The following is a 13828-nucleotide window of genomic DNA, read 5'->3' as shown; positions in this document are numbered from 1 at the left end:
TCTTCACTTCCCGGCTGACTTTGGACAAGCCACTTAGCCACTCTAAGACTCAGTTGTTTTCTTTATCAGTAGGTTAGAATAGACAAAATATCAAAATTGAAGGGAACCTTAGAGATCACCTCAATCAGTTTTTAACTTGTACCTGACTTTTCTTTGAAGCATCCCTAATAAGCTTCTCTGCTTGAATGTTTACTTTTAGTGACAGGATATGCTCTCCAGGCAACTGATGTTATTATTATTATTATTATTATTTTTGAGACAGAGTCTCTCTCTGTCACCCAGGCTGGAGTGCCGTGGTGCAATCTTGGCTCACTGCAACCTCCACCTCCAGTGCTCAAGTGATTCTTCTGTCTCAGTCTCCCGAGTAGCTGGGATTACAGGTGCCCACAACCATGCTCAGCTAATTTTTGTATTTTTAGTAGAGACGGGGTTTCAACATGTTGGCCAGGCTGGCCTCGAACTCCTGACCTCAAGTGATCTACCCTCCTTGGCCTCCCAAAGTGCTGGGATTACAGGCGTGAACCACCGTGCCCTGCCAACTGATGTTATTTTTGAAATACTCAAATTGTTAGAAAAGTTCTTCCTTACATTTTAAATTGCAATGCATCTCCTTACAGCTTTCTGCATCCTGGTGGCCTCTAAGGTCACACAGGTTAGGTCTAATCCACAGCACTACTTTTTTGAAAAGTCCTCAACTTCCCTTGCTTTTCTTTTTTCTTTCTTTTCTTTTTCTTTTTTTTTTTTTTTTTGAGACAGAGTCTTGCTCTGTTGCCAGGCTGGAGTTCAGTGGTGTGATCTCAGCTCACTGCAACCTCCGCTTGCAGGGTTCAAGTGATTCTGCTGCCTCAGCCTCCCAAGCAGTTGGGATTACAGGCATGCACCACCACACCCAGCTAATTTTTCTATTTTTAGTAGAGACGGGATTTCACTATGTTGGCCAGGATGCTCTCGATCTCTTGACCTGGTGATCTGCCCCCCCTCAGCTTCCCAAAGTCCTGGGATTACAGCTGTGAGCCACCGCGCCCGGCACCCTTGGTTTTTCTCTTCTGCAAGCTATACCACCCCTCTCCCCTTCAGTTGCCCTCATCTGTCACATTCAAGAGAAGACACTGTTTTGGTTTTCACGTTTTTATGAGTGTAGAGTGGTGGTTAAGCACCCTGAACCCACAGATAGTCTGAATTCGAATACTGGCACTGTCACTTAGTAGTTGTGTGTCATGGGCAAGTTATTTTCACCTCTGTAGCTTAAGTTTCTCTCTCTTGAAAATGAGGATAATAATAATGATACCTATCTCTTAGAGAAATTGTGAATGAGATAATTGAGACAGTACAAATAAAACATTTAGTATAGCGCCTGGCCCTTAGTAGCAATACGACTACTACCAGCAGTAATAATAAATAATAAGCCCTAAATTAAGCCCTAAAAATGAAAATAAGAATAAAAGAAGTGGCAGAATGAGAAAAGCTAATCTTGTCCATTCCTGATGCTACAAACAAGGTTTGGTTGCCCCGATATGAAACTTTACATGCGTTTCATAGCAACTATCACTTTCAATGGTGGGTTTAGTGTCTAGCACAGGAGCCCAATAAGGCCAGGACCTTGTCTATCGTGTTAACTGTTGTGTTCTCTGTGCCCAGAACAGTGTCTTGCTCCCAGTAGAGTGAAAGAATGGACCAACACCGTCATGTCGTGGAAGAGACTGGCCGACTTGGCTAAGGTTGTGCAGGGCTCCCAGGAGAGCTGGGGCAAGAACCAAGGGCTCCTCGGCAGCAAACACTAAGAATTAAACTGAGGCCCAGCCCTAAAGTTTGGTGATTCGGGCAGGAGCACAGGTATCCAGTAATACCGGGGTCAGCATTCCCACCGGGTGGCCTAAATGCCGGCTCCTGTTTTCGGGATGACGAGCCCGCGGAGAAGGTGGCTTAATGAGAGGCCGCGGGAGGGTGGGTGCCGGCACGTCGCTAAACTCCGCCTGCAATGCTTCGGGTTGGCTGCCAGCCAGGGCACGGTTCCGAGCCGGCCGGGGCTGACTCCGGGAGCAGCGAACAGAAAACAACCTTGCTCCAGAAAGACAATTAACAAAGGCTGGAGACCAGCCACCCCCTCGCGGCGCACGCACGCACGCAGGCAGCTGCGTGGGCATAGCCGCGCCCGCCAGCGCCCTCGGTGGGCACAGCCACCCGGAGCGGCGCGGGTTCCGGGAGCTGGGCGACGCACCCCTCCTGCCCCGGCTGCGCTGTTGCCCGGGCGGCCGACCTCCGTGCGTGAGCGCCGGCAGGCACCTTGCGCGCGCAGGTGAGTCCGCCGGGCGATTGGGGCCTGGTCAAGCAGGATGGGGCTGGGGAGGAGTGCAGGAAACAGCTGCTGGGAGGATCAGAAAAGGGAGGTGGGACAGAGAAAGGCAGGATGCGACGACCTCCCGGGTCCCAACTTGCTTGGTAGCTAGCTTTGTGTCTTGAGCCTTATGGGAATGTAAGCCACCTGGTCCATATGGCCTACCCTAGTCGTTTTACAGGTGGGAAACTGAGGCCCAGGGAGGTAAGCCGGCCTGGAAAAACATTATTCTTCTTTGTTCCTGTTTCTCTCTGCCTTCTTCCGTGCAGGACTTCAGACAGCTTTTAGAAAGAATGCATACATTATAACAATGGAAAAATACAATGGTAAAGAATCCTTGCCAAGCAAAATATAATTATGAATAGACAGTCAAGGCCAGGAAAAAAGAGAACAGAAATCCGTGATCCATAGGTGAGGTGACTTGGCTAAGGTCCCTCAGAAAAGTCGTGCCAAAGCTGGGACTGGAAGTCAGAACATCCGGCTTCTGAACGCCAGAAACTTACAGTGGGTAAGCGGACAGCCTGCCCAGGCACTGGTTCTTAACTTTCTGGGGGTCCCTGACCCCTTAGAGATCTGTGTCCACTCCCCGCAGAAGGGTTCACACAAAGCCTTGTGCACAGTTTGAGATTTGACATGAATTCCTGCTGTAAGGAATGCCTGCAGGCTGGCACTCAGGCAGGGTGGTTTCAGAGCACTTTCTTTGCTCCTTTGAAGGGAGGCAGCTGGTGGAGGAGTACCTGCTGTGCGTCCAGACAGCTAGCTGTGTGATCCAGGAAGCATAGTTTAACCTCTTCAAGGCCCAGTTTTATGTGTAGACGGGGGATGAGAGTGTCTGCTTCATCCTCCAGGTTATTGTCAGACTTAAGAATGAACATAAAGGCTAGTGCTTGACATAATATATGCTCAGTAAAAGTGCTGACGATTATAGGGTGACTATAGTTTACAATAATCTATTGTATATTTCAAAATAGCTAGAGAGAATAATTTGAATGGTTCTAGCATAAAGAAAAGACAAATGGCTGGGCGCGGTGTCTCACGCTTGTAATCCCAGCACTTTGGGAGGCCGAGGTGGGCGGATCACGAGGTCAGGGGATCGAGAGCACGGTGAAACCCCATCTCTACTAAAAATATAAAAAATTAGCCGGGCGTGGTGGCGGGCGCCTGTAGTCCCAGCTACCCGGGAGGCTGAGGCAGGAGAATGGCGTGAACCTGGGAGGCGGAGCTTGCAGTGAGCCGAGATCGTGCCACTGCACTCCAGCCTGGGCGACAGAGCAAGACTCTGTCTCAAAAAAAAAAAAAAAAGACAAATATTTAAAGTGATGGCTATCCCAAGTACACTGATTTGATCTTTATAAATATATTAAAGTATCACAGGTACCCTGAAACTATGTACATCTCTTATGCATTAATTAAAAAAAAGTGATGACACACAAAATCAAAGCTGTGGTAGTTAGGAAAGATTGATGACCTGGAAGAAATTGGGCTGTATCTGAAATAAAATACAATTTAAAAAATTATAAACATGAAAAAATAAAGTCAGCCCTATTAAGACTTACAGACCACACCACATACCTTCATGATGGTATCCTAAATAAGGGTGCAGCAAGGCACTACCCTCAATATTTGACACCAAATCAAAAGCTGAAAGTAGAAACTACCAGATACTGTAACAAGGAGTGCTTACTGGGCTTCACTTGCCTCTTTCAAATGGGGTCAACACCCTGTTTTTTCGGTTGTTGTTTTTTGTTTGTTTGTTTGTTTGTTTTTTTAGACAAAGTCTTGCTCTGTCTTCCAGGCTGGAGTGCAATGGCATGATCTCGGTTCACTGCAACCTCCGCCTCCCGGGTTCAAGCAATTCTCCTGCCTCAGCCTCCTGAGTAGCTGGGACTACAGGCACACGCCACTACGCCCGGTTAATTTTTTGTATTTTAGTAGAGATGGGGTTTCACTGTGTTGCCCAGGCTGATTGCAAACTCCTGAGCTCAGGCAATCGCCTACCTCGGCCTCCCAAAGTGCTGGGATTACAGGCATGAGCCACCATGCCCGGCCTATAGAGTTTGTTTTTAAATGAGAGGAAATAGGACATAAACTGGGACCTGAGCAGCACCCACCCTTACTCAGCAATAGAGCCTCAGCTGAATTTCTGCCAGGGAACAGGAGTTGCTGGCAGTTGGCTCACATCCCTCTTGGATCAGCAGATTACTGTGGTAAACAGTGCCTTGGTTGATTCTGCCCTAGATCAAATAAATGGCTTTTTATTTAACTAATGAAGTAGGGAATGTGTTTTCATGTGCTGTAACAGAAGCAAAATGGCATTTGTAGAGCTTGACTGTCCAAAGCCTATTGCTTGTTTATTGATAAGCTGAAGAATTTGTTTATTTGTTTGTTTATTTAGAGACAGGATCTCCTCGCTCTGTTGCCCAGGCTGAGTGCAGTGATGCAGTCACAACTCACTGCAGCCTCAACTGCTCAGGTTCAAGCAATCCTCCAGCCTCAGCCTTCTGAGTAGCTGGGACTACAGGCATATGCCGCCACACCTGGCTAATTTTTTACTTTTTGTAGACACAGGGTCTTGCTATATTGCCCACACTGGTCATGAACTCCTGGATGCCAGTGATCCTGCCACCTCAGCCTCCCAAAGTGCTGGGATTACAGGCGTGAGCCACTGCGCCCAGAGAATTTTATAATTCTAATAATTGTTATTATTTTCTTAATTCCCTAATACTGGAAGGCTCAAGAACTTTAAATCTATGGATCCAAACTTATGATGACAGAGCCTGGGCAGGCTCACTTATCTATAAAAATAACTGCTTTAAAAAAATACTGTGTTGTCTCCTTCCTCTTTTGGAAGACCTTTTTAGGCCTTCCAAATAGAGCTGGGGAAATATGGCTAAGGACAAATAGCTGCTATTTGATTTGGGTTAAGACACATACCACCTGTCCTCTCCATGTATTTATAAAGGGGAGTTTTTCCTCCAGGAAAGAGAGAGAGAATGTGTATGTCTGTCTGCATATGGGAGAGGGGATGTCTGTTGCTCTCTTTCCTCCTCACTTCCAATCATTTATTTATCAACATAGAGAAGTCCTTTTCTGTAAGCACAGTGACTTGGAAAATTCCTTCCCTTTTTGGCTCTGTGGCTCTATTTTGTTTCATAGTAGTTTCTAAAATATTAGGATGTTTTTTCTAATTTTGACTATGAACTCTTCTTTATGTGTTTCTTTTTCTTTTTCTTTCTTTTTTTTTTTTTTTGAGATGGAGTCTCGCTCTGTCGCCCAGGCTGGAGTGCAATGGCATGATCTCTGCTCACAATAACCTCCACCTCCTGGGTTCAAGTGATTTTCCTGCCTCAGCCTCCTGAGTAGCTGGGATTGTAGCTGGGATTACAGGCATGTGCCACCACTTCTGGCTAATTTTTGTATTTTCAGTAGAGACAGGGTTTCACCATGTTGGCCAGGCTGGTCTTGAACTCCTGACCTCAGATGATCTGCCTGCCTTGGCCTCCCAAAGTGCTAGGATTACAGGCATGAGCCACCATGCCTGGCCTTCTTTGCATGTTTCTATATTGTTTATCTAGTTATATAATGAGCAAGAGCCTCTTTCATTATTTAAACAATTTTTAAAAATGTTGTCCAAAGAATATATATAGGTGGCAAATAACCACTTGAAAAGATACTCAAGATCATTACTCATTAGGGAAATGCACATTAAAACCACAGTGAAATATCACTTCATAACTATTAGGATGGCTAAAATGAAAAGATTGGCTCTACCAAATGTTGACCAGAAGGTAGAGGAACTGGAACTCATATACCATTGGTTGCAACGTAAAATGGTACAACCACTTTCAAAAAGATCTTAGTTAAATACGCACTTAACTTATAAAGTTAAAGATACACTTATCATGTTATCCAGAAACTTCACTCCCAGGTCCAGCTTTATTGTAATAGTGAAACAGGAAACAAACAGTTGTTTATTCGGTATATGAAGAGACAAATTGTGGTATATTCATATAACAGAATTCTGCTAAGCAATGGAAAGTAATGCTTCCATATGAATGGATCTCAAAATAATTTTTCTGAAAGAAAGCCCCAGGCAAAAAACACTACATAGTGCATACTGTATTATTTATTTATTTAGAGACGGAGTCTTGCTCTGTTGCCCAGGCTGGAGTGCAGTGGCGTGATCTCCGCTCACTGCAACCTCTGCCTCCTGGGTTCTAGCGAGTCTCCTGCCTCAGCCTCCCAAGTAGCTGGGATTACAGGCATGTGCCACCATGCCCAGCTAATTTTTGTATTTTTAGTAGAGGCAAGGTTTCACCATGTTGACCAGGCTGGTCTCGAACTCCTGACCTCAAGTGATCTGCCTGCCTTGGCCTTCCAAAGTGCTGGGATTACAAGTGTGAGCCACTGTGCCTGGCCTGTATTTTTCATTTTATATAAAATTCAAATGGAGTTGCTATTCCATACCTGACCTCAAACTTTTTGGTGGCTTCCAAGAAGAACCAAGAGTTGTGTATGATCATATCAGTCTAACTCCAGTTGCGACAATGTCATTGACAATTTGATCTTTATTCTGCCAGTGTTTGCCCATGTCTTCCATTCATTAATTCAATTAATTGAGCACCAACTATATGCTAGATCTAGAGTAAACACTAGGTAATGCACTGATGAATAATAGACACATGATCCCTGCCCTCATGGAGTTTACATTATTTTGAACGAAACTCTGAGTAATACAACAAATAGAATAAACAAAATAATTATCACGGGAAAGGAGTGGTTCATTTGAAGGGTGGTGGAAATCAGGGATAGACTTGTCTGGGTTTCAGGCAGAGAAGTAAAGTGACAAATTTTATGTTTTTTTGTTTTTTGTTTTTGTTTTTGAGATGGAGTCTTGCTCTGTTGCTCAGGTTGTGCAGTGGCGCAATCTCAGCTCACTGCAACTTCCACCTGCCAGGTTCAAGTGATTCTCCTGCCTCAGCCTCCCGAGCTGGGACTACAGGCATGCACCACCATGCCTGGCTAATTTTTCTTTTAATTTTTGTTAGAGATGAGTTTTCGCCATTTTGGCCAGGCTGGTCTCGAACTCCTGACCTCAGGTGATCCACCTGCCTCGGCCTCCCAAAGTGCAGGGATTACAGGTGTGATCCATCATGCTCAGCCCAATTTTATGTTTTTGAAAGACCACTCCACTCTGATGCTGTGTATCCAGTCAGGAAGCTGTTGTACCAGTCCAGGAGAAAGGTGGTGGAGGTTTAGACCCAGATGGTCTCAGAGTTGGAAAGCATAAATTAGTAGATATCTTTAATAAAACAAAACAGAGCCCAGCGGTGGACACTGATCAACACTCTTCGAATTTGGTAGTTTTATCACTTTTTAGTCCTTATTACTGTCCTGTCTCTGCCCTCTGCACCAGCCTCCACCACTGCCTCTTATTCCATGTGTGTAAGTATGTCACAAGAGACTGACAACAACTTCCTGGTCCAGATACACTGGACTACAGCATTCCTTTGATGTACTGATCTAGTTGACTGTCAGTAAGAGAATGAGGAAACTCTGGCATGACCAGTTTTTATTAAATTAGCCTATGCTGACTCCAGATGATCTCTGTTTCCCTTTCTAAGGGCTAATGAACTATTTGTTTTAATCAAGTGGCAGAAATCCAGCTCAGAGTGGCTTAGGCAAAAGGAGGATGAGGAATAAAAATGTATTCGCTCATACGAAAAAGGGAATCAGTCTCTATCATGGCTGAAGTGAGTCATGCCATCATTTCAGTCTCTTTCTCAGTCTCTCAGTTCTATTTCTATGGTATTAGTCTTATTCTCAGTAAGGCTCTGATATATAGTTCTTCTTATTATTATGATTAGCTGTTCATGGCACCTGCTTAAATATTATGCATCTAGATCAGCCATGTGTCTTTAGACAACTTCATACATCTGATCAATGGTAATGCTACCCTTTCCAGCTTAACAATAATAGAAGCAAAAAACCACGGCTACTATAATTGAGAGTTTACCATGTACCGGGCACTCTATTAAATATTTTACTTGGATTATCTTAAGAAATCTTATAACAACCCTGTAAGAAAGGTTATATAAATATCCTAGGAAAGCTAGCTAATGGATTGCAGAATCAGCATTTGAAATGAGGTTTTTCTGGCTCTGGGGCCTGGGCTCCTAACCTTCACCATACCTCTCACAATCAATCTTTAGAACTAAGAAGAGGAAAGCACTGCCACCAAATAGTGTGCCTTTCTCTTACTTTTTCTGAACATCAGTCTTAAAATATGCTTGGTAGTGATAGTAGGGATGGGACTTTGGAAGTTATCCTTATAATTTTGTTGATTTCAGCTCTTTTGAGGGTTTTAGAGTTCTGGAAGCCCTTTGTACAGGATCCTCCCTTCTGACTATGGTGTCTATCTTTATAAACCAGGCTTAGTAGCCAGGGTCCCCGTGTGCACATTCTTGTTTCTGTAGGTGTTCCCTCCCTTTATTCTTTTTTTTTTTTTTTTTTTTTGGAGACAAAGTCTCACTCTGTCGCTCAGGCTGGAGTGCAGTGGTGTGATCTCAGCTCACTGCAACCTCTGCCTCCTGGGTTCAAGCGATTCTCCTGCCTCAGCCTCCTGAGTAGCTGGGATTACAGGCGTGTGCCACCACGCCCGGTTAATTTTTTTGTATTGTTAGTAGAGACAGGGTTTCACCATGTTGGTCAGGCTGGTCCCGAACTCCTGACCCCGTGATCTGCCAACCTTGGCCTCCCAAAGTGCTGGGATTACGGGCGTGAGCCACCGTGCCCAGCCTGTTTTTTTGTTTGTTTGTTTGTTTGTTTGTTGAGACAGAATCTTGCTGTCACCCAGGCTGGAGTGCAGTGGCATGATCTCAGCTCACAGCAACCTCTGCCTCCAAGGTTCAAGCAATTTTTGTGTCTCAGCCACCCAAGTAGCTGAGATTACAGGCGTGTGCTACCACGCCTGGCTAAGTTTTTGTATTTTTTAGCAGAGATGGGGTTTTGCCATGTTGGCCAGGCTGGTCTCGAACTCCTGGCCTCATGTGATCTGCCCGCCTGACCTTCTAAAGTGCTGGGATTATGGGCATGAGCCACCATGCCGACCCCTTTATTCTTCAACAGAGTCCTTTGCTCTCATGATGTCTGAACTTTACCTTTGACCGCTTTCTATGAACCATTCCTGGAGTCTGAGACCAGATTGTTTTCCTTTTTTTCCCCCTTCCTTAAATGTTTAAATTGGCTCCTTCCGGGAGTAAGAAAGGGAAAGAAAAAAATTTTTTTAAATAAATAAATAAAATGGCTCCTCTTTAAAGCCTTGGTGGTCAGCTAGCTGATGGATCCTCAACTTTCCCTGCCCTGACATTTTATCTTCTGAAAGAACTTTCAAATGATAGTTTCACTTTCCCCAGGGATCTGCTTAGTTCCATTTTTCCATTCAGTTCCTCTAGTTGGTCAAAACTAGGCCAGCCTCAGCGGCTCACGCCTGTTATCCCAGTGCACTGGGAGGCCAAGATGAGAGGATCACTTGAGGCCAGGAGTTAGAGACCAGCCTCGGAAACAAGTGAGACCCCATCTCTACAAAAAGTTAGAAAATTAGCTGGGCATGGTGGCACATGTCTGTAGTCCCAGCTACGTGGGAGGATTGCTTGAGCCCAGGATTGCATCACTGTACTCCAGCCCTGGGTGACAGAGTGAGATCCTGTCTCTTAAAAAAAAAAAAAAAAAAGGTTTGGAGTATTGTTTCCTCTTGTTACTTCTTCTCTCTTGAAAGGGATTAAATAATCAGGATGTCCATATCATTTTTTAAAAGTTTTATTATGTTTTTAATTGACACATAATGTTTTATTAATTAATTAATTAATTTATAAGACAGGGTCTCACTCTGTTGTCCAGGCTGGAGTGCAGTGGCATGATCACTGCTCACTGTAGCCTCAACTTCCGGAGTTCAAGCGACCTTCCCACCTCAGCATTCCAAGTAGCTGGGACTACAGGCATGCACCACCATGCCTGGCTAATTTTTTTTTTGTTGTTGTTTTTGAGACGGAGTTTCCCTCTTGTTGCCCAGGCTAGAGTGCAGTGGCGAGATCTCAGCTCGCTGCAACCTCCGCCTCCCAAGTTCAAGTGATTCTCCTGCTTCAGCCCCCTGAGTAGCTGGGATTACAGGTACCCGCCATCATGCCCGACTTATAATAATTTTTGTATTTTTAGTAGAGACGGGGTTTCACCATGTTGGCCAGGCTGGTCTTGAACTCCTGACCTCAGGTGATCCTCCCGTCTTGGCCTCCCAAAGTGCTGGGATTACAGGTGTGAGCCACCGCACCCGGCTGCCTGGCTAATTTAAATTTTTGGTTTTTTTGATAGTGATGGGGTCTCACTGTGTTTCCCAGGCTGGTCTCCACCTCCTGAGCTCAAGCAATCCTCCCACCTTAGCCTCACAAAATGTTGGGATTACAGGCATGATCCACTGTGCCCAACCTACATCATGTTTTAATTTAAATAGTTCCTCTGCCTTTAGTGGAGTGAAACCTGGAACAAATAACCAGATTTTTTTTTTTTTTTTTTTTTTTTGAGACAGAGTCTTGCTCTGTCGCCCAGGCTGGAGTGCAGTGGCGCAGTCTCGGCTCACTGCAAGCTCCACCTCCCGGGTTCACGCCATTCTCCTGCCTCAGCCTCTCCGAGTAGCTGGGACTACAGGCGCCCGCCACCACGACCGGCTAATTTTTTGTATTTTTAGTAGAGACGGGGTTTCACCATGGTCTCAATCTCCTGACCTCGTGATCCGCCCGCCTCGGCCTCCCAAAGTGCTGGGATTACAAGCGTGAGCCACCGCGCCCGGCCATAACCAGATATTTTAAGTACTTGATCCTAATGGTAGACCCGCTTTTTCCTGATCTTTTTATTTCTGGAATCCTGCAAAATGCTTGGCATGTAGTAGTTGCTCCAAATACTTGTTGAATGAATGTGGGAATGCCCAAATCCCTCTGTGCCAGTGTGAACAGAAGAGAAGAGAATTAACTCAGTTTTATTCTATTCTAGAATCAGAAGCAGTAGCTTGCTGCAGAAGTATTAACTGCAGATCATTCAACTTTTTTTTTTTTTTTTGAGATGGAGTCTTACTCTGTTGCCCAGGCTGGAGTGCAGTGGCACAATCTTGGCTCACAGCAACCTCTGCCTCCCAGGTTCAAGTAATTCACCTACCTCAGCCTCCTGAGTAGCTGGGATTACAGGTGCACACCACCATGCCTGGCTAATTTTTGTATTTTTAGTAGAGACGAGGTTTCACCATGTTGGTCAGGCTGGTCTTGAACTCCTGACCTCGTGATCCTCCCACCTTGGCCTCCCAAAGTGTTGGGATTACAGGTGTGAGCCACCACGTCTGGCCTGGCTATTTTATTCTTTTTTTTTTTTTTTGGAGACAGAGTTTCGCTCTTCTTGCCCAGGCTGGGGTGCAGTGGTGTGATCTTGGTTCTTGGCTTACTGCAACCTCTGCCTCCCAGGCAGAGAATGGCTCCCACCTCAGACTCCGGAGTAGCTGGGACTACAGATGTGCATCACCACACCTGGCTAATTTTTATGTGTTTTTTTATAGAGATGGGGTTTCACCACGTTGCCCACTGTGGTCTCAAACTCCTGAGCTAAAGTGATCCTCCCGCCTCGTCCTCCCAAAGTTCTGGGATTATAGGTGTGTTCTGTAATTTAATTGAGGTGGTGGCTACACAAATCTACACGTAATAAAATGGAATAGAACAATCAAACACAAACATGTATTATACCAATGCCCATCTCCTGGTTTTGATGTTGTGCTATATTTAAATAAGATGTAACCACTGGGGAAACATGGGTGAATAGTACAGAGGACCTCTTTTAGTTCTTTTTTTCTTTTTTGAGGCAGAGTCTGTCTCTGATGCCCAGGCTGCAGTGGCACAATCATGGCCATGCCGTGCCTGGCTCTCTGTGGTCTCAACCTCCTGGGCTCAAAACAATCCTCCTGCCTTAGCCTGCTGAGGAGCTAGGACTTTTGTATTCCATCTCAAAAAAAAAAAAAAAAAAAAAAAAAAAACAGTTGAATGTTCTAGAGTTAATACTTCTGCAGCAGGCTATTGCTTCTGCCCAGGCTGGTGTCAGACTCGTGAGCTCAGTCAATCCACCCACCTCGGCCTCCCAAAATTTGAGGATTACAGGCGTGAGCCACCGTGCTCAGCCAGCCTTTGTCTTTTTTTAAGAGATGAGGTCTCTCTCTGTTGCCCAGGCTGGAGTGCAGTAGTGCGCTCATAGTTCACTGCAGCCTTGAACTCCTGGACTCAAGTGATCCTCCCTCCTCAGCTTCCTGAGTAGCTGGGATGATAGGTGTGAGACCATTTGCCTGGCTTCTCCCAGGCTTTTAAGCTGCTTTGTCCTGAGAGTATTGCAAAGATAGTGAATAACTTAAGCTATACAGACAATCCCCGACTTATGATGATTTGACTTTATGAATTTTTGACTGTAAGATGGTGCAAAAGTGATACACATTCAGTAGAAACCGTACTTTGAGTACCCATACAACTATGAGTACCCATACAACTATTCTATTTTTCACTTTCGATACTGTATTCAATTAATTACTCTAGATATTGAACACTTCGTTATAAAACAGATTTTTGTATTAGATGATTTTGGGCAACTGTAGGCTAATGTAAGTGTTCTAAGCACATTTGAAGTAATCTAGGCTAAGCTATGATGTTCACTAGGTGTCAGGTATATTTCATGCATTTTTTACTTATACATTTTACAACTTATAATGGGTTTCTCAGGACATAACCTCATTGTAAGTCGAAGAGCATCTGTATAATATTTTGCTTTTACATTTTTATTTTGAAATAATTATACATCAAGATGAGGTTGCAACAATAGCACAGGGAGGTCCTCTGTACTGTTCACCCATGTTTCCCCAATGGTTACATCTTGTTTAAATATAGCACATCAAACCGGGAAATTGGCATTGGTGTAATATATGTGTTTGTGTTTGATTGTTCTATTCCATTTTATCATGTGTAGATCTGCGTAGTCACCACCTTAGTTAAATTACAGAATATTCTGTTGTAGGCAATAACACTGTCACCACAAAGTTCTCTCTGTTACTATTCTTTTATACTCACACCCACCTGCTGTCCATCCCCATCTCTAACCAGGCAGCCACAAATCTGTTCTCTATCTCTACAATTTTCTTTGTTATTAAATGGAATCACACAGTATGTGACCTTTAAAGATTGGCTTTTTTTCACACAGCATCATGCCCTCGAGAGCCATCCAAGTTGTTGCTGTATCAGCAGTTCATTCCTTTTCATTTCTGAGTATTCAGTGGCATGGATGTACCACTGTTTGTTTAACCATCATCTATTAAAGGAAATTTTGGTTGTTTCCAGTTTTTGAATATTACAAATAAAGGTTCTGTGAACACTAATGTACAGGTTTTTGTACATAAGTTCTCTTACTGTGGAATGTTCACAC

The 13828-nt window shown here is 44.4% G+C and overlaps 1 protein-coding gene across 4 annotated transcripts in view; it reads left to right on the top strand.

The window, feature by feature from the left end:
* Positions 1 to 2016: 2016 nt before the first annotated feature.
* ARHGEF37 (Rho guanine nucleotide exchange factor 37) overlaps positions 2017 to 13828 on the top strand; it is a 54425-nt gene continuing 42613 nt past the window's right edge. The window contains exons 1-2 of one of the 4 annotated variants that reach the window (XM_063643213.1): positions 2027 to 2296; positions 4131 to 4247. The gene's annotated coding sequence lies outside the window, so the exon portion shown is untranslated. Of the gene's footprint in view, positions 2297 to 2604; positions 2844 to 4130; positions 4248 to 13828 lie in introns of all 4 variants that reach the window. The other 3 variants (XM_055285685.2, XM_055285683.2, XM_055285686.2) reach the window with 3 other exon arrangements.

The sequence above is a fragment of the Symphalangus syndactylus genome, chromosome 7, assembly GCF_028878055.3.
Source record: "Symphalangus syndactylus isolate Jambi chromosome 7, NHGRI_mSymSyn1-v2.1_pri, whole genome shotgun sequence".
NCBI classification, from domain to species: domain Eukaryota; kingdom Metazoa; phylum Chordata; class Mammalia; order Primates; family Hylobatidae; genus Symphalangus; species Symphalangus syndactylus.
The sequence above is the reverse complement of the archived record's forward strand: the minus strand, read 5'-3'. Positions and strand labels throughout refer to the sequence as shown.